This window comes from Cupressus sempervirens, chromosome 5 (genome assembly GCF_028749045.1).
Source record: "Cupressus sempervirens isolate cs-2001-9-10 chromosome 5, ASM2874904v1, whole genome shotgun sequence".
NCBI lineage: Eukaryota > Viridiplantae > Streptophyta > Pinopsida > Cupressales > Cupressaceae > Cupressus > Cupressus sempervirens.
In genome coordinates, this window is record NC_143122.1 from 383,047,684 (window position 1) to 383,069,141 (window position 21,458).

Below are 21,458 nucleotides of genomic sequence, written 5' to 3' on the forward strand. Positions count from 1 at the left end.
CCTCCTCTCTTCCAAATATAAATCTCCATTTCCCCCTCCATTCTTGCTCTTCCTCATGAGTAACTAAAGAGAGACCTCCCTTCACCATACTCTCTTGAATCCCTTCAAGTTTTTTCATCAATTTATTTATTTTACTTAAAATTATCACCGAAGGAAGACTTATTCCATCCCACCACCTCCCTTCTAATATTATCTAGTTTTCTAGCTATTTGAAACATATCAGTACCTTGGACCTCAATATTCCACCACTGATAAACACATTCCCTAAATTAAGGATGGGAGTGCCACATGATCTAATATCTAAAGTGTTTCTTTTCACTAGACGTCTGTTCAACCCAACTGAATAAAAGCATTGAACGATTAGAGAAAATCCTTGGTAAAGCCTAAAGGGAAGTGAAGGGGAGGATGTTCTAATTAGCTAAGTGTAGCACTCTATCCAACATCTCTGAATAGAATCAACTAAAAATAGAACAAGCTTGAATCATTATTTGTTATAGAGACTAAAAAAATGCCATGAATAGATACAAAGAGAAAGACAATGGGAAGAATGAGAGATGTCTAGAAAATTATCAGAACATCATGCCTTCTTAGGAGAAAATTGATTTAGCTCTATAATCTTTCATGGCTTTGGTTACTTTGTCCAGGTCTTCAACATCTAGAATGATGATGATGTTGGCTTGGACCATCTAGTAGTCATGCATATCTATTAAGTCATCTATTCTAGCCACTATTGACTTGAATTTCTCCATTTCTCTCCTTATGATCATGTCCACTACTAAGAGTTCTCAATTCTTGGACACATGGAAGTTGAGTGGGTCAAAAAATTCATCAACAAATGCCAAGAACTTTGATTTCATTCTCTCAATATCCATGTGCTTGTAATTAGTGGAAACAAAGGACTTTGTTTGCAATATCTTCATATATTGAAACAACTTTTCAGTGAGCTTTTGCACTAGGTCATACGTGCATCCTTGAGCTCATTTGCAGATCTCATGGAGCTTTCTATAAAAAAATCCAAGGATTATTTCTTGTGACACAGTGACTCCTTGCCTATCTTAAGGATCCCATGAGCAATGACCACATTTGTCTTCATGTCTATTACTTCTTGTAGAAGGGTCAATTTATCTATCAGCTTGTCTGCTACCTTCTATATGGTTTCCTAATGATTTGAAGCTACTTTCCTAAGCTTGTGAGCAGCCAACACTAGGCGTCCCAGGTTTTCTACTAGTAAGGGACCTTAAGCCTTGATCTGATCTACCCATGTTCAACCAACCTGCCTAAATTGCCTTTTTTGTTGCAACTTTAGGAGTAGCTTTTTATTCTCCTTTGCATTCATGTCAAATTGATGACTGAGAGGAGATGACTTATGTGATCAAATGCATCGATGAAGCTACTTCCTCATATCTCCTCTTCTTCCTATAAATGGTCTCTTTGAGCTATGACTCTACAGAAAGGACATTGATAGTAGACTACAAGGGAGTAGGATCAAATAGTTTCCTTAGGATTAATGGATTTGGTGTTCTCTAAGAAGCAACAGGGAAGGCATCAACCTTAGTTACCAAAAGGGATAAGGTATCCCCTTACTAAGATGCATCCTATTCCTAACCATCCATGGGGCTAGTGTTGCTATCCAAATTGATGACTTGGATAGCAGAAGATGGCTTGGCCACTAATTTTTCTTAGTCTTTCCCCTTATCCTTATCATCTTACTTCTCTCCAGCCTTCTTGATGTTCAGAACAGACCTAGCTTCATGGGTAGGAGTGAGTGGCACATTCTTTTGTAGAGGATGGTCTCCACCTTGGCCAATGGACTATAGTGGCCCTAAAAATGTCAATGTAGTATTTATGCTATCGTTGCTATGATTTACTAGGCAGCTCCATTTGATACTCCACCTGTAGAACTAGTGCTTCCAATCCTCTTCTTCCTCACTTGGGTCTATTCCACCCATTTGTCTTTTCTCTTGATTGTCCTGTAAATAAGAACCTCCATAGTGTCAATAACTAGATTTATAAGTGGGGTAGAAAAAATTGGGGTGTGTTTGATCTTCTTGTAAGATGTGGGGTGCAAGTAGGTTCCATCATCTGCAAGGTTAGAAATATCAACAAAATCATTATAAAATTTAATCTCATTAATGGTTAACAATGACCAAAACCTCTCCCAATTTTGGTACTTGTTAAGACACCTGGACCAGAAGTCTTCAATATCTAAAACATGCCTGTAGGTATATCCCAACTTCAAATTATCTCTTACAAAGTTAATTGGATCATAATGAGGCCTAAGTACCTCATAGTATAACAATTTAATGTTTTTTTCAAAGCTCTTTACCAAATTATGTGCATCTGATCTGGAAGCACATGAATATTGACCAACCATAATAGGAAAGGGATTCCCAACAATCTTCTTCACATTAGAACACAACATGTTCACTTCAAGGTTCTATAGACACAGTTCAAGTAAAACCACCTTGTCTTCTGAATACCTCGACAACCTCTTAGGAAAGTCATTGTAAGCTCCTATTTGTAAATAGGAGAAGCTTGGAAATTGGATAAATGAGCATCCAAATTGGCTTATGGATGAAATTTCCTTTGGTGAAAATCTCCTTTGAGGGCATCCTTGCAATTCTTGGCATAGCCTCATTGTGAAGGCATCATTAAACCCCACATACTCATCATAACTTCTCTACAGCTACAAATGTGCGTAAAATTCATATATTTTCATGCACTCATCTTAGTTTGGGATGCTAGGGAGGTTAAACCATAAGTTGTGAGTTTCTAATGCATAGATAATATTTGAGGATTCATAGAACTACTTGAATCCTTTGGCTAAATTCAACCACGAGGCTAGCTCATCATAGATGATCTGTGCCAAGTCGATCTACATATCGTCAACATGTATTGCTTGCACTAGGAAGAAATGATGCTCAATGAACTTTAAAATATTCTCCTTTTCTTTGAATCTAAGGAGGAGTGCAAGGATATCCACAATCTCTCTTTTTAGATTCGTGCCAAATAGGGTGTTTGAAATTTTGGTCTTCTTTGAGCACCCCGTCAAGAACCATGTCCTTTACATATCTTCCTGTCTAACGGTCATTTTCTCATTGAACATAGACACGGAAGATCCAAAATCAACATCACAATACTGCTCCTTCATAGGAATACCAAATGCAACCTACATTAGTGCATTGTTCATTGAGATGATAATAGATTGATTGGGAAACAAAATATACTTTGTTTCTATGTTGTATCTCTTTATGCATTCCTTCACTAGCTTAGGTGCCTGAATTTCCATTGGAAATCTAGTTGCTTCAACTAGTCTGCTTTCTTTAAGATTTTGAGTGATTGGGTGAATAGGTTGAGAATTGAGTCTTCTATGAAGATCACCCAAATCGTAGAATTTGAAAGATGTGTTTGTAAGCTCTTTTAACTCACTCTCCAAGCCAATTAAATTATTGTAACTAGCAACTCTGATTGTCATTTTCTATGATTGCACATGATACAATTCTTGATAAATATTCATTTAAATATACTTGAAGAAACCAATTATAGGAAATGTTGAAAATAGATTGATACAAGTATGATAAATTTGTTTCATTCATTGTTTTGCCACCAATGTCAAACCTACTACTTGCTGGTAAGACAATTTCTTATATGATTTAAGTACTATAATTTGTTTGATTGACAAAGAGGATTTGAATAAATGAGGTAACAATAGAACCTAGAGGAAAGGTTGAGTTATGATATGAAAGGAGTACAAGAATCAGTTAAGATAATGATATTATAGTGCATTGATAATCTACTTAAGGTTACAAAGGTTGGTTACACTAAGTATGCTTAGAAGAACAAGTTAAATGAAGTTTTTCTACCAAGTTTGGCTGAGTGGATAGTAGGTGTCGAGAAAAGTTAGTGCAAGCGGAGAAGAAAATTAGTTGGAGCCAAGAAAATTAGTGTAGGCATAGTGTAAGCCAAGTTAAGTTTAGTTGATGCTGAGCACCAATAAACTTTAGTTTGTACTAAGTGTTTTGATAGTGGATGTCGAACAATGTAGTATGTGCCATGTCGGCATAAGAGGCGACCCTACCCCTTGAAGGCATAGGAGAAGCTGACCCAGATCTAGTTGACATACTTGATAATGTTAATGTATGCAGGAGAGAGAGAAAGAAACTTAGTTTTTTTGCAAACCCATTTTTCTTCTATCCAAGAATGTAGAACGAGGAGTAATCCTTCTACTAGCTTACGCACTTCATTTTTTCACTTTCTGCCTAAAGTTTTTAACACTACATCTCTTTTATATTGGGTTCACATTTCCATCACTAAATTTTTTGGAAGTATCTTTTGAGCATCTCTGAAGGATATTCACATTTTAGAGTAACTTGAATTTCTATTTTCAAAGCCTCTAGAGAAGTGGCCTTTTTCATTGCCTTAGGATGAAAAACCCCTTTCTTAGCAACATTCCCCTGACTAGAGCACATCTAACAACTCTTCATTCTTTCACCTTAATTTGATGGCCTCGAAGTTAGATCTTGAGCATGTCTTATTGAGTATAAGCCCTTAAATGGTTCATTCAACATCATTTTCACACCATTTGATCCTTGGGACCAAGGTTTGGCTCTAGTTTAAACAACATCAGAAGCAAAAAAAAAAAAACAACTTCACTTCCATGAGTACGCATCAAACAACCCATATATTCATGTTCCCTCATAGCTCACTTGATCCTATCTCCACAAATTTGGATGGGATTCATTCTAGCTTTGATCCACAACTTTGTAGGCATTTTCTAGCATGATATAATCATCTTCTTACCTTGTTAATCATTGTCACAACTTTACTCTTTAGATATGCACTCAATATAGTTCACTCAAGGGGAAAAAAATCTTGAAATCTTAGAATCCATGGGCCATGGAATGTTAGGGAAACGTAGCAAAAATGAAATGCAGAGTAACTTACTTCTCATTGAGAGGATGCCAGAACACATCCCAACCATGCCTAGATCACCTAGACCCCGTGCACACTAGAAAAATAGGAATCCTTCTTAGATGGTGGGTAAAGGTAATGCAAGGGGGAACTAGAAAACAAAGAAAGTAGAGCACTCAAAAAAACTGAGAAGTAAGTGACCAAAAAGATACTTAGACATCAATCTTGGACACACACTAACTTTCATACTAAAGACTTCTGGCTTAAAAGGGGAAGAGTAAAACTTGGAAACACATTTACTTTAGTTTGTGCTAATAATATTTAGTCGAAAGTGAGTCAAATTTTAGGATCCCCTTTTTAATGTGTATGTGGTAAGTGGTGACATATCATTGATCATCATTTCCCAATATACAGTTAGATAGAAAGATAATTAGATAAGAAGCACCCTTAGAATGGACCATACTACATAGAGTAGAGTGTGAGACATTCTAAGGAGAGAAAAGACCATCATGTGGCCACCCATAGCTTGAATCCAATGAATAACACATGAAGACAAAGAAAAATTAAAAATGGGTGAACATGGAAGGGAAGCCTAAATGCCTCAAATATTGTGGATCCTCCCCAAATGTTGAAAATTAAGATATGAAAAATGGAAGAAAAAATACAACATAAAGAAGATGCACAATAAATAGGCAAGATCATACAACACAATGGTAAATAGTGAACCTCTTATTTGGAAGGACTTGGGGGTTTGAATCTACTCAAGCATAAGTAATAATCAAATCGTAATAATTAATCATAAAAAATAATAATTAATCTTTGCTTCAGCCTAAACTAGTACACCTATCTTTAGATGAACATATGTATAATATATATATATTTTTGTGATATTTTCCCTTGTAACAAAATTTTACTATTTATTATTATAAATTATTGTAAATCATTAGCCTAGCATACCTATCTTTAGCTAAATATATGTAAAGCATGCTAATCTTTAGATGAACATATGTATAATATTTGTTTTTGTGATAGTTTCCCTTGCAACATAATTTTACTATTTATTATTATTAATAATTGCAAATCATTAGCCTAACATACCTATCTTTAGCTAAATATATGTAAAGTATGCTAAAAGATGTATCAAATTGATATAATGTGGCAATGATGAAAATGAGATATTGGAAAATACAAAGCATAAACTTATGTTAAAACAAATTTAATTTCCTGTAATTAGTTAGCAAAGATAATTATAATAAATCTTTACAATGCAATAACTATATAATTTATTTGAGTGGTTTTGTTATTAACAAATTTTAAACAACAAATTAAAAGATTAATAATATTTTCATTAAATTCATAAGTATATGTTTTAGATTACAAAATATTAAAGTAGTTTCTAGTTTTTATTTTTAATTAATTGTATATATTTGAAATCATAATAATAAGAATAAGAATAACACATTGATTATTTGTTTTCATTGCTTATATATGATCATCTATAATATGAATTTAAATATTTTAATGATAACTAAGTTTTAATATATTATATTTAGCTATATTATTTTTTAAATTTTAAAATAAGTTTCTTTAGCTTGAGACTAAGTATTTGTAAGTTCATTTGATGGTCCAATTCTAAGTGTAGACTTTTCATTGTAATTTATTAACATTTATAAACATATTTTTACTCTCCTCAAAGAATACAATTCATAATTTTAAGTTTGATCAATCCACTTTAATTGATAAATGGCTCTGCACAATGGGAAACTTTAAACTTTAAATTCAGGCTACTATGTTGATCGAGAGGGATAAGCTTAGAAGGTTCCTTCAGGATGGGTATGCTACCTTTTTCTACTATGAGTTGAAGCATGGATACCAGTGGCAAAGAACCCTGGATGATTTGCAGGCTTTTGAGCAAGCTTGTATTAGGCTGAACAGAGAAATCAGAAAGAATGTGAATGTCAGAAAAGAGGATTTGTTCTTGTTGATGCAGTTTCAAAAAAGTAAAAGTATCATTTGGATGGAGGGTCCCTTAGGATGGACTGCTTGGATGGATATTCACTATGATGTTCTTAGTTAGATGATCTATCTTCTCTTCTTTTTGTCTTGATGTATAGCTAATACGGCTCTTTCGGGGTGAGGCTTAGGCTCCTTATTGTTATTTGTGGTGACTATTTGGTTCCTTCTTGTTTTCTGAAACTCTTATATCTAATAAAAAAAAACTTTAAATTCTTCAATTTTATTGAAAAATAAAGAATTACAAAATTTAGACTATCTATTGACAGTCACAAAATGAACCACCCTTCCACCCACTGATTGTTATGAAATTGAATCCCTTGCCCACATTTTGTGCTGTCATGTACAATTACAAATAGGTAATATCAGAAGTATGAAATTGAGTGATTTGCGTACAAAAGAGACTCCCTCAACTTTAGAACCAAATCAGAGAAGGGGAGCTGAAGGAAGAGGGAACAAAGAGAAAGGGGAGTGAAGTTAACAATTAAAATCTTCTTTATTTTCTAGTCAAATAAAGAGGAGTCCTTCAAAGTGTATCTGCATTGAGATCAATCTGTATAGTCTTTCAAATCTATCCAATGCATGCCATTGAGGGGATGATAGAATTTTCACAACATCTTGATCTTCTTTATTGTTTCCTGAAGGCCAAGTCTGATAGCATGTAAAAATTCAGCAAGCACACGATTAACTTCTATTTCAGCAAAACAAAGTAACTTCTTAAAAGTGAAGGTTGTTGAATCTATACCATGTAACTTGATAAAGCTTGTTAAAAAATATAGGCACGAGGGATGCTATTTTGCTCATATATGTGAGCCCAATCTTTTGATTAACCAAGGTCATCTCCTCCCTAAAATCTACACAAAAATTGAGAGATCTTGAAGAAAACTCTTAGAAGAATATTAATCAAATCGAAGCTCCCTTTATCAACCTGGTTTCTAAATGTAAACAATGATATAGAATGATGGTTAAATTGTAATGTTTTATTTCTATTATCAAAATTCAAACCCTTACTAAAATGTAATTGGTAAATATATCTATTGACCCATCAATTGGTAACTGGATCATGAATGCTAATAGTGTGAAAAATGTTAGAAAAATAGAGTGCACAATAATTGTTACCTTATTATTATTGATACCAAAATCTCTTATGTCACGATGATGACATAAATACGCTCCAGTGTTGATGAGTCCTGTTTCATAACAATGGAAATAAAGCCCATTTCATTTATCATGTTCCCAGATAAACTTGATATTTCTCAACTATATTTCTCATGTTCCCTAGTGCACCATTATAAATCATCACATAATTTGTGCATACACACCTGAAACAAAATAGAAATAAAATTGTTCCCTTGATCTAAATCAAAGATGATTCAAAAATGATGAACGACCCACAAAATAAAACGAAAAGACAACATACTCAACAATTGAAGGAAACCTTGTGTACTGAAACGTACTCCAAAAGCTTTACACCACTTCAAAGGTCCTCGGTACTGAATATAAAGCACGTTAGCACAAATTTTCCATCTACAAAAAATCTAGGGCTTTACTATGGATATTCATTTGGAAACCTTCCAGTTTAGTAAATATTCAGAATCAAATAGAAATAGAAATAGAAATAGAATGTTACCTATGCCACTGGGTGTAATTCTGAGAGAAATGATAAGTGATTACATGATTTTCAAATATTTAAAAAAAATGATATTACATTTCTTGGTAAAGCAGAATTATTAATCAAAAAATTAGCAGAAATTAAAATTGAACTTAAAAAAGTTGGAAAATATAAGAATATAATTCTGTGTGGATGTCACTTTGAGTGTTCTTGCTACAGTTCAGAGATAGCTTTAATGTGAGTTTTATCCCATTCTTCTAGAGGCCCTTCTGCTTTAAACTCAACATAAAAGATATACACAAGAAGAACAAGAACTAGTGACTGACCAAATCAATAAAAAAAGATTAATATTAGGAAAAAAAATTAAAGAAATAATTTTTTATTATCTAATTTTAGATAACTTTATGTTATGTGCCATAAGATGTTTTTAGTTTAAATTAACTAAATATGCAAATTAGTGATTGAAACGGAAAATAAATTTAATTTAAAAAAAATTAATGTAGGAAATAATTTTATTTCTTTTAACTGAAAAAAATTATTTCAACCGTTTGAATTTCCTTTTTCAAACTTTATATTTACATTTAGTTTTCTTTAAAATAAAATCTTTTATTCATAGTGGATACATAACTTAATTATGAACTTTGTTGAACCATATAAAGACACTCAAACTTTAAATTAATTAAAAATTTTGCAATAAAATTCAATTTAAAAAAATTACCTCTTAAATTGGATTCTTATATTTTTACATAGTTTTGCACACCACATTGAACACAACAAAGAATATATATTCAATAGAAATTAGTGGTTTGAAAAATTAACAAGAAATCAAATTCAAAATTTCAAAAGTACAAATTTAATGAATGAAAAAAATTACCTTAGTAAAGTAAAAATAAAAATTTACCAATAAATGATTTCACCAAAGTTTAATTCCAAAATCGATATAGAAAAACATTTTATATGTGGAAAATATAGTAAATCATAGGAAAAAAATTGTCTCCTAATTAAATGTTAACCAATATAACAATAAAAGACAAATAAGATTGAAACAATAACCAATTAATTGGCTTCTACAATGGTAAGATTCAGTTGTTATCGAAGAAAATTGTAACCAATTCAAGTCATAAAAACGTTGGAACAAATTCACATAGAACTCTATAATATTGCAAAAATTTTAAGTGATAAGATAAGATAAGATAACTAAATTTACATTAAAATTATATAAGAAAAAATCAACCAATTTGCAAGAAAAGTGGAGATTTCTAGAAGCAAAATTTGACACACAATGTTAAGGAGGCAACTCACCCTATAGAATGATGATATCAATTGCCAATGACATCTTAAATAGTGTTAAAAAGTTAGGAAAACAAACATGTACTTCTATAAAATCTACAATTGAATGTTGAGGAGACAACTCACCTTGTAGAATGATAACATCAATTGTCAATTGTCAATGAAATTTTAAAATTGTGAAACTAAAACAAGTAAAAATAAATAAGATGTGGGGTCGTTATGAAAATAGTTAATTTATATGCACATAAAGCTCGTAGACTTGAAAAATAAAAGCCCTAAAAGTATCTAAAATGAAATAGAGGAAGAAACATACTACCCACAATCCTTTCCTATAAAAAAATAGAAATAACATTATTCTCATGAAGATTTGACAATGATGAACACAAATCAAATAGTCAATATACTCAAGCTTTCACATATTGTCTAACCTACACAAAATTAAGAGCTTTAGAAATGGTTGGAACAAATCATTCTATCAGTTTCATCCTAAATAATTTCATATTCAAATTTTTGATTCAATTTTATAAATTATGTTCTAAATACATGTCATTAACTTAAGATGAGATAGGAATTTCATCCAAGTCTAAGAGGAATAACATTTTATAATATATTTCTTAAATGCACTAAAAAAAAAACATATGAAATGAAATTATTAATAAATACAAGAAATAAAATTGAACTTAAGAACTAGCAAAGCATAAGAGTATATTCGTCTTCACATAAATTACATACCTTAATAGCCTTGGTAGATCTTCCTCATGAAATACATTAAAAATATATAAAATGACTAAAATTTAGAAACAAAAATGAACTTACTAAATATGGAAAATAATGATTGAGTGAAAAAAAATGATATATATTTTTTTACCTTTATACCCAACTTTATAGTGAATTTTGTTGTATCTTTGGAAGATGATTCTGTAATACATAAGAAACAATTTATAATATCCATTAAAAATAGAAAGTGAGGAATGAAGACAAACCTAATAAATATAGAAAACAATGATTTAAAAAATCAACTTAAAAAGAGACTTGATTCCCAAAAAGATATAGTTGATTTAGGAAAAAAAACCTTACCTTAATAGAACAAAATAAAATTAGAAAGCATTTCTTCAGTTTGCAAAACCTTTATCTTTTTAGAGGATCTTTTATAATTTTGAAAGATCAAAAAAAAAAACTCACATTTCCACTCTAATTAATTAAATGGAATCATTCACTAAAATATTTTAGAGAGTAAGTTAAAAGTAGTCTAAGCATCCTCTCCATGCATTATGTATCACGTTCATGGTTGGGTCATGTCTTTGCTAATTCTCCTTGATCTTAGCTTGTCTAGTTCTCCTTTACACTAAATACAAACAAATAATATAATCGATAAATATGAAAACTAATGATTTAAAATTTTAATAAAAATAATTTTAAAATTGAGAAAAAAATAAATAAATGTATTAAAAGAGAGAAATTTACCTCTTTTGGCTTAGTTTTATTTTCTTGTTTTTTCGGGAGCTGCTTCTATTTTACACTAAAAATAATAATGAATATATTTCATTAATATAAAAATATATTATTGAAAAATCTAATAAAATATAGATTTCAAATGAGAAAACAAAAAACCATAACTAAGTTTATATTAAAATATAATTATATAAAAAATCAATCAACTTGCAATAAAAGTGGAGATTTATAAAAGTAAATTTTGAGACAACTCACATTGAAGAATGATGATATCAATTATCAATCAAATCCTAAATAATGTTAAAAGTTAGGGGAAAAAAAAAAGTAATTCTATAAATCTAGAGAATTCCAAGGTAAGGAAAATTGTGAAAATATTGAAATTAGAAAAAGTAGGTAAAAATAAATAAGATTTGATATAATTATATAAGAAAAAAATCAACTCACCCTGTGATGAAATTGTCAATCTTGAATTATAAATAATGTTAAAAGTTAGGAAAAGAAACATGTAAATTCTATAAAATTACAGAATTCCAAGGTAAGGAAAGATTTTGAAATTAGTGAAATTAGAAAAAGTAAGTAAAAACAAATAAGACTTGGGGTTGTTCTAAAAATAGTCAATTTATATGCACATAAAGAGTATTACTTGCAAAATAAAAGCCCTAGAAGAAAAATATGTTGCAGTTTCTAAAATAAAATAGAGGAAGAAAGATACTACACACTGCCGTATAGTTTAAAATCAAGAATATCGTCGAACCTGCACAAAATCAAGAGCATTAGAAATGGTTGGAACAAATCATTCTATCAGTTTCCTTTTTGAAAAAAAAATCACTTTTTAAAACATCCTAGATAATTTAATCAAAATAGCATGTTACTCATACCAAATGAAATTATTCATACGTACAAGAAATTCCTCACATTAATTGCATACCTTGGTAGCCTTGGTAGATCTATGTAATTTACACTAAACACAACAAGTTATCAAGGTTTTTAGTTTTATCTATATAAGAGACAATATCAAGTTTTAAAAAAAATACCATTAATGTCAATGATTAATATAGGTTATTCAAATTGAAGAATTTGAATAAATATTTTAATCTATGGATCTAAATATCCTTTAATATATCAAATATCTTGAAAAACATGTGAAATGTAAGATAACATATTTAATTTTTCAAAAATTTTATTTTAAAGAACTTAACACACATAAAACATATTTTTTCAATTTATTAAAATTTCTTTTTTTTCAATTCTTCTTATTAATATGAAATATTCATTTTGTATACTATTAGTGTAAGAAGAATGATGTTTTATGACATATTTCTAAAATACTTAAAAACTCATGTAAACTGAAATTATTTTTGAGTGGAAGAAATTGAATTAAACTTAAGAAGTGACAAAGCATAACATTATACTTTTCCTCACATTAATTGCATATCTTGGTAGCCTTGGTAGATCTTCTAAACACAACAAGTTCTCATGAAATATATTAAAACTATATAAAATGACTAAAAATTTGAAACAAAAAAGAATGCACTAAATATGGAAAATAATGATTGAGTAAACTACACAAAATAGATTATAAATATGAGATTTTTCAAACCTTTATACATGACTTTATAGTGAATTTTGCTATATCTTTGGAGGATGATTCTGTAAGACACATGTAATACCCATTTTATGTGTTGCCTTTCACTTCTCCTTTTGATCATCTCAAACTAATTCCCTTAGGGTCTGTTTGGTTGTTAGAATATGATGTGAATATGATTAGAAAATTAGAATATGTTTTTAATTCTTTGTTTGCTATACAGAATGGGAGTGGAGAATAAGATTTTGAATTCCTATTTTAGATTAAAGTGGGATTTTATCCATTCTAAAAAAAACTTCTAATTGGAATGGGCCAATCTCATTCCCAATCTCACTTTCCCAACATATGGAAAAATGCATAATTCATTGGGTCTGCCAATCTCACTTTCCCAACATATGGAAAAATGTATAATTCATCGGATCTGCAAAAAAACTCTCACTCATAATACTTATGCCATTTCACTCTGTCATTTCTCGAGATTGATTTCGTTGAGTAGTGACAAAATGGGAAGGTCTTGCATTTTGCTTGTATTGAAAGGTACGTTATATTAGATTTGTAGTAGTTTTGTGGCTTTTATGTATGCTCGTATAGCTCCCAAGTGTAAATCTCTACTAATGTTTTGATCATCTGCATATATTTCAATGACAATCTGCAAACCCTATTGTTGAGTGAAGAAAAGGAAAGCTAAGATGAATTAGCAGAATAAGAAAGCTAATGACAAACTTCCTTTGAAAATCTATTCAAAGCCAAAGCTCTATTTTCTTAATTTCTTTTTTAAATTTTAGATGTCTCATTTATTTGAATAATTCAAAACCCTAACTAACAAATAGCCTGTGACTGTCCATTGTTTGATTTTAGATGCTCTCTTGCAATTCTTGTTTGAAAACAACCTGCAACTTTTCATTTTTAGTTTACACTACAACTTTTGCCTTGTTAACACCCCAGAGGCATTATATATAGCCTCTAAACGCATCATTTCTTCGTTAAAATCAGCATATGCATTTGCAGACTCGCAAATACAAGTAGAGCAATTAGATTCATAGAGAGAATCATGAAAAACCTAATAATTACATACATAACACTTTCAAACCCTCTTTTTACAACTCATGAAAATTTAGTAAGGGTCTGCTTCAAAAGCCCCAAATCTCATCATCTGCAACATAATGAAATTGATCTCAAAGTTAGAAATTTGGCAATTATTTGTCGTGTTATACTTCCTCGCTTTGGTGGAATTGTAGCCGCCTTTCTCTTCACTTTGGTAGAATCAAAGTGAGATATAGATTCTTTTCTCTCCATTTCCTGCAACCAAAAGAAAAAAAAAACCCTCTTCTAAAAAATTTCCAAGAGCTCAAAAGTATGAGAATTTTGACCACCGGCTTAACACATCATATAGCCAAAGGAAACTTCACTACTATGGCATGGCAGTCACTTAGTTTCTCTTAATTAGATGTTAATCATGTTGATTTCATTTATGAGGTTTCATGCTCTGCCTTCTTTCTTTGTTCTACAAGGGGGCATATTCCACAAGACTATATGATATTGTAAGTAGGAGCAAAGAAAGAATATTTTTGTGAATGGAAGTCCTGAGCAGTGAAGAAACAAATGTTGTAGCAGTAGTTCATTACATTGTAGATAATTTCAAAATCTAAATTATAACTCTAAGTCTATAGCATGAGTTGGATAAGAAGTTGTAGACTTTTTTGGATACAACTCCAAATTGTTGCAAATTTGTTTATAATCAGTGGCTTATTTCTTAGTTTGTAATCAAATGATTTTGCAAAATTTTACTTCTAGTTTCAAATAGAAAGGATTTGGCATTTCTCCAATTTGATGTTTGTGTATTGTTATTGTGTTCTTGTTGTGGTATTAGAGCTTTATTGCGAAGAGTTTTGCATTTCTAAATTGATATTTTTTAGGGTTGCAAACCTTTAAGGTGGCATCTTCCTTGATGTTTAGAAAGAAGTCAACATATGATAGAATACAATAAGAAAAGAGTATGGACTTCTACTATTCAACAAACAACTTAGTATTATTTTTTTCAAATATCTCCAATTTTAATATGTTTCCTAATGATGAATTTGTTTTTCCCTTTCTTACAAGTATTTTTGTATTTTTGTTTGAATAATAATTTCAATTTTTTGACTAACAAACAATGAATCATAAATTTATCAAAAATGGCTTAAGAAATAACCTAGGAGATCATTAACACATTAATATTTTCTATTAAAAAAAATTATATGTATAATGCGCAAAACAGATTACTGTAAATTTCATAAAATTATAATTATTTTTTGTAAAAACCTAGATTGCTTAAAATGTTGAAATTACATGCAACTTTTGAAATTCAAGACTAAAATAACATAAATTGATGTGTTACTGATTTGGATATTATTGATGTCATTTAACCATATACATGTAAACAATGACATAGATCAAAAGACAATATAACCCTTTAGGTTCAACATCTTGTAAAATTCTAAAAAAGAAGCAATGTCATTTATATCTGAGATTATATAACTTTAGTTATTTTTTGATCCAAAAAATGTTTGCACAATAATCATACCCTAAACAAGTATCACCACTAGAAGAGAGATAATGTACCATGGCCTTGAGCAATACTCTTCTTTGAATTGTCTGATCCACAAATTCAACAGATTGTGATATTGATCTGTTATTTGTTTCATAGCCACCTAAAATTGTTCAATTGGTTGTATAGAAACTTCCCTATCTAGATCATGGAACATGACACCTATTTCATTATCTCTCCCCATCAAGCTTGTGATGATTTCTTGATTCCAAAGAAAAGAAACATCTTTCTCTGATTCAATTAAGTCATCAATTAACTCTAGAATAAAAGATGCACCCATTGTTAGCATCCAAGCCACTGTTTCTCTATCGTATTCAACTGTTGAATCTTGGTAGCACTCCTTGATTCTTTTCTCTAACATCTCAATTTATGTTTTCAACATATAGATGTCCATATTATTGAGCCTTTTGATGTTCTCTCTACTACTTCTAGCTTGTGGTCATCCATTACAGATAGTTGTTCCCCTTTCTTGTGATGATAAAATCCAAAGGACACTACCAAAGGAACATAATTAAGCTTGTGGTTTTGAAGCCATCATGGATTCAAGAACCTCATAAATACACACATTTGAAGATGGTTGTAACATTTTATATTGATGGGATTTAGCTCCATCTTTGCCTTCTACAAATCCTTTAGCACTCTGACTGTGAGGGATATCTGGTTCAATCATTTCTTTTTTCTATCTGTTATCTACACACATGAGAAATTACTACTACTTGTTTATTGACCAAAAGAGGAAAAAAATTTAAAAAATTATATTACATGTTCTTAGATACAATGAAATGTAATAGAAATTTTAAGGCAAACCAGTTGTCGAATGCTAGGGTTTGTCCACATAGGAATTTAATTTTTTGCTTTTGTCCTTATTTTTCATGTCTGTAATGCTGTCTTTTATCATTAAATAGAATTAGAAATGTTTATGAAATGTACCATTTCTATTTTAGGTTAATGGTTTTAGATTTATGTTATGTGCTTCTGCATATTTGATCTACTTATTTTGGTGTTTGTTAATATTTGGTTCATTTTGTGTGTATTTTGAAGAATTGTTTATATTTTGTGTAGTGGTTGAAAGCGATCAAGCTCCTTTTGGAGTTTGAGCATGTTTTTTATGTAAAGGGAGGACTTACATCTTCTTTTTGTGGCTCAATTGATTAAGGTAGGATATCATCAGTAGTGGGCGGGTCCAACTACAACATCGAATTTGCATTATCCTTCTCACAACTCTTCTAACAAGGTATCCTTAATCCACTCCTTATTTCAATTACAAAACTATCTCTGCTTAATTTTTTTGTTTCTAAATTGTTCCTATATGTTCTCACTCTTGTGATTTTTTTTTTTTTTATGATACTTCTATTGTTTTAGCCATCCCTGAATCCCAATAAATAGTGCATTTTTGCATATTTGGAAAAGCCTTCATTTTTCAAGGTTTGATATGATAAGTTTTTGGGCCACTTCTTTTTTATTAAGTATTCTTCACATTTAAATTTATTTCCACCACATTTGGGTTTCTTGCCACTTTCCTACTTACTCAAAATATAAAAGTCCAAGGAACCATAATTAGGAAAGATCGCGTGGGCAAAATAAGATAGAAAAATGAAAATTAGGAAAGATAAACAAGGTGGATTGGGAAGGTCCCATTATACTTATTCTTCAATCAAATACATCGCAAATTCTTCTACTGAAATAATTAATTAAAGCCTCACATGCAAAGTTCAAATTTTCTATGCTCGATATTCGAAAACTATGGGAGATACGTTATAGATAAAGATCTTAACCATTTATTAGACTAGTCAGGGTTTAGGAAACAATAATAATAGTCATTTTGTCAAATTCAAAAAAAAAATCATGGATGTGGTGCTTTGAGCAAGCTAGATCATGAACTTGTCACTATCTAGCCAACTAGAACACATAGCACACAAGGAGAGTTTTAAAAAATACCAAGTATCTCATTTGTATGTCATGTATTTTAGTTTGTTGTATGTCATGTGTGTATGCCTAAAATGTGGGCACACTTCTATGAGTCATTATATTCAAGATTTCTCAAAAATGAGGTCTCAAATGGTGGCTCATAGCTCCCTATTCATGGAGTGCAGGGGTTTGTAATGGAGGCCCTCAGTTTGACCTAGTTTATGCTCATGCAAGTACACCATGAAACAAGAGATTCTTCAATGATCTAATATGCATGTAAATGAAGATGAAAACTAATCTAAATGATAACAATGCAAAACAATGCAAGAAAGGAAACATAATAACAATGTAGATCTAATCTATGAAAACAAATGTGAATCTAAACTAATATGCAAATGCAAGGATGAAAACTCATGATGAAAGCCATGCATGCAAGAGAGAATAAAACAAGAAGATAGAAGTTCTCCCTTATAAAGGAGATTGGATGATCAAGATTAAGAGGAAAAAAGATTTAATCAAGGGTGGAGAAAGAATAATCTATGTGAAAACAAAATCCACCAATGAGAAAATAGGAAAAGAATTAAATGGAGAAGAAAATGGAAAGAGGGAAAAGATACATCCCACATTAAGTGTAGAGAAAACAAAAAAAATAGATTTATTCAAATTTTTATTTGTTTTATTTTCTTTTTCATCAAAAAAAGATTTAAGTGGGATATTTAATTAATTAAAAGGGAGCAAGTTCTTTTAATTAAATAGGAAATATTTAATTAAATTAAAAGAGGGGTTTTTCTCTTAATTAATTAAATGTGGATGAATTATTTAATTAAAAGAGAGGTTTTCTTTTAATTAAATGGGGACTTATTTTATTTAATTAAAAGGGAGATTTTCTTTTAATTAAATAAGACTTAGGATAAAATGATCAACCTTAAAAAATAAAAGAAAAAATCAAATTTGATCAAGGAAATTGATTTAAATTGATTTAATAAAATATTGCAAACCATTGATTCAGGAAATTTGATAAATTGAATAATGGGGGCCCATAGTCTAGGCGACCATTTTAGGTGCATACAATGTGTTTTAAGGAGATGCAACTCATCATGTCATTCTCTGCAAATGTTTTCTATGGATTAATCTGGGGAGTATGATCATAATTACTCAAAATTTATCTATAATATTTGTTTGTATGAATGCATGAAAATTGTCTATAATATTCGTCTTCAATAATATAAAGCTACCATCACTCCTTGAAATGTACAACTGTCTTCTCTCATCCCAATTTTTATGCATACTTACATTGGTAACAGTTATCACAGCTATAGCTGCAATATCCTTTTTTGCTCAATTGTTACTTTTTTTGCACACATATAGCTGCAATATCCTTTTTTGCTCAATTGTCACTTTTTCTGCTCACATATAGCTGCAGCATCCTTTTTTTGTTGCAGAACATGGTGTAGCTCTTTGTTTGACCCTTTTCATTCTATGTGTATATTCTTTATTATTTGGTTCCAAAGTAGATGAAGATTTTGTTTTTCTATAGGAATGTTTTCTTCAGAGATCATTATCTTTATGACTAGTGTTCCCTTTTAGCTCTTTGCAGATTTGGCATATAGAACTGTTGGGTCCTATTGAAATACATGTTGTGCCCTCAAAACCTTATGTAAACTAGATTAGTAATTGTTGCCCCCCTTTTGAACTTCTCCATATACTCTCTTTAATACAATGTAAGCTAGAAGTTGCCTCTTCCATATTGTCTAGAGATCTTATCTAGTAAGAAAAGTTTCTATGTATTGATGTAGTCTCGGTAGTTTTAAGTAATTATTATTTATATTTTGTTTATATAACTCTTAACAATAATAAGATTCACATGACCTTGTTTTCATTTTAGGTCATTTGATGGATCTTACTCGAAATATAGAAGTCCAAGGAGTCATAGTTAAGAAGATCAAGGTCATGTGCATACTCGTTGTTTTGTTGGCCAGCCTTGCAGTATTGATAGTAGTATCTTCCCAAGAGGCTAGAAGATATAGGAATAAGTGAAGAAGAGTTTCATGTCCTTTTTATAAGCATATTATCCATTCTAGTAACATAAATTTCCACAACCAAATACTTATGAGTAGAGTAGCCTTCTTTTGCTTGGCCAAAATTCTAAGACAAAAATGGAGCATCCAAGATACGGCTAACATAACATTGGAAGAACAACTAGTGATGGTTCTCCACACCCTTCGCCATAATCTAAGGAACCAAAAGATTTCCCATAACATTGGTCACTCAAGAGAGATAGTGAGTCAACACTTCCACAAGGTCTTGAAGGTCATATCAGCACTTCATAACGATTATCTGTTACCCCCTCTTGCAATAAATCCTCCAAAAATTGCTAGGAACGACCATTTTGATCCATATTTCAAGGTAACTACTCTAGTGACATTTCTTTCTTTGCTAGAAATAATAATATTATTAATTTATATTTGCTAATAATATTTCTTTTTAAAGGATTGTATTGGTGCAATTGATGGAACCCATATGCATGTTACTGTCGATGTGGACATCCAAGCAAAATATCATGATAGACAAGGCAATTTGTCACAAAATGTTTTGGGCGTTTGTTCATTTGACTACAAGTTTCAATATATTCTTGTTGTTTGGAAAGGGTCTATCGCAGATAGTAGGTGCTTGCTTTAGCTTTGTCTAGAGCAGATCCACTGATGGTTCCTCCTAGTATATTAATTCATATTTTATATGATAATATTATCATTATATTAAATCAAAACTTGTATGCTCTATTTTTATTATAATTTTATTTCCATTTATGTAGGCAAATTATATTTAGTTGATGTCGAGTATCAAAATGTACCAGGTTTTCTTGCCCCTTATCAGTGTACACGTTACCACCTAAAAGAGTTTTGTAGAGCAAACTCGATCAGCACTCCCAAAGATTTATTTAACCACTGACACTCCTCTCTTAGGAATGTGATTGAGAAAACATTTAATATTTTAAGGCAACATTTTCCTATCCTAAAGCATGCAATATCCTACGGTATATTTACCCAAACAAAGATTGTTTTGGCATGCGACATACTACACAATTTCATTACCATGGAGGATAGTCTTCTATCCGAAGTGGATATTGAAGAGGATGATGATCGTGCTAGGATAAATGTGTCCATTCTAGAGACTTATGGAATGATTCAAACAGATAGAGAACCTAGGGGAATTTTTGAGATGAAATAGCCCAAAGGATGTGGGAAGACTACAACTCTCGAACTTAGTTGTATTGCAAAACATGAACATATATTTGCACTTTGTAGAAATGACATATTTATGTACAACTCATTATATAACAATTATCACACACACACACAGATATATATATATATATATACTTGTTATTTCTATGAATATGGTTTTCTAGCTTTGGTGCATGTAGAGTACAATATGACTTTCTATGAACATTTGTTATGATTGATCTCATTAATTTTGAGATTGTTGATTACAATGGAAACTTCATTGTATACATCTTTATAGTTTTGCAATCTTGTACATTACGTGGTAAAGCCAAGAGGGACACATTGAGGTCTTACACAATATGCATTGAATAAAGGTCAATTTATCTAAATCAACTTAAAGAGACTTTGTATTTGAAAAAAGCATTTGACTAAAAATAATTCGAAGATATAACTATATGTGCATGTTAATGGAAAATAAATTTGTTTTGTCATTTTTTTTATTCTAGCCTCTTTCTTCTAGGTATTACTAGGGAATTCCTTTGCTGGGTGACTTGAGAGAGTAGCTTGGGTTAGAAGAGACTCATCAACATCACCAATCGTATCGCAGGTTGCCCATACTCTATTTGGGGAGTTCTATTTTAACATGTCAGGGCAAAACTTATGAAAGTTTTTGAATGTGGTTATTAAAAAACCAATTGAATTTTTTTTTTACAAATAGTGAAAGCCTTATCAAAAAATTCATTTTGTTGATATCTTGCAATTAGTACATTTCCTTTGATAACATAAAATTTCTTCACAATATGCTATCATCCCTGATTTTGTATGTTCTTCCACATTTGAATGCCTAATCGAGGGATGAAAGCCTTGGGAAATGGG

General features: G+C 30.7%; 1 long non-coding RNA gene and 1 pseudogene across 3 annotated transcripts in view; both read right to left on the reverse strand.

Moving 5' to 3' along the window:
• Positions 1-21,458, reverse strand: part of LOC149556373 (tryptophan decarboxylase 2-like) — a 377,028-nt pseudogene that overhangs the window by 168,393 nt on the left and 187,177 nt on the right. The gene's annotated exons all lie outside the window — the stretch shown is intronic.
• LOC149556377 (uncharacterized) lies at positions 7,669-10,960 on the reverse strand. Of its 2 annotated transcripts, XR_016364692.1 has the most exons (5): positions 10,904-10,960; positions 10,695-10,744; positions 8,345-8,417; positions 8,044-8,114; positions 7,669-7,778 (listed from the first exon to the last, which is right to left on the reverse strand). It is a non-coding gene; the product is annotated as an uncharacterized LOC149556377 (long non-coding RNA). The 2 variants fall into 2 exon arrangements; XR_016364691.1 differs by lacking the exons at positions 10,695-10,744; positions 10,904-10,960 and having other exon boundaries at positions 8,345-8,635.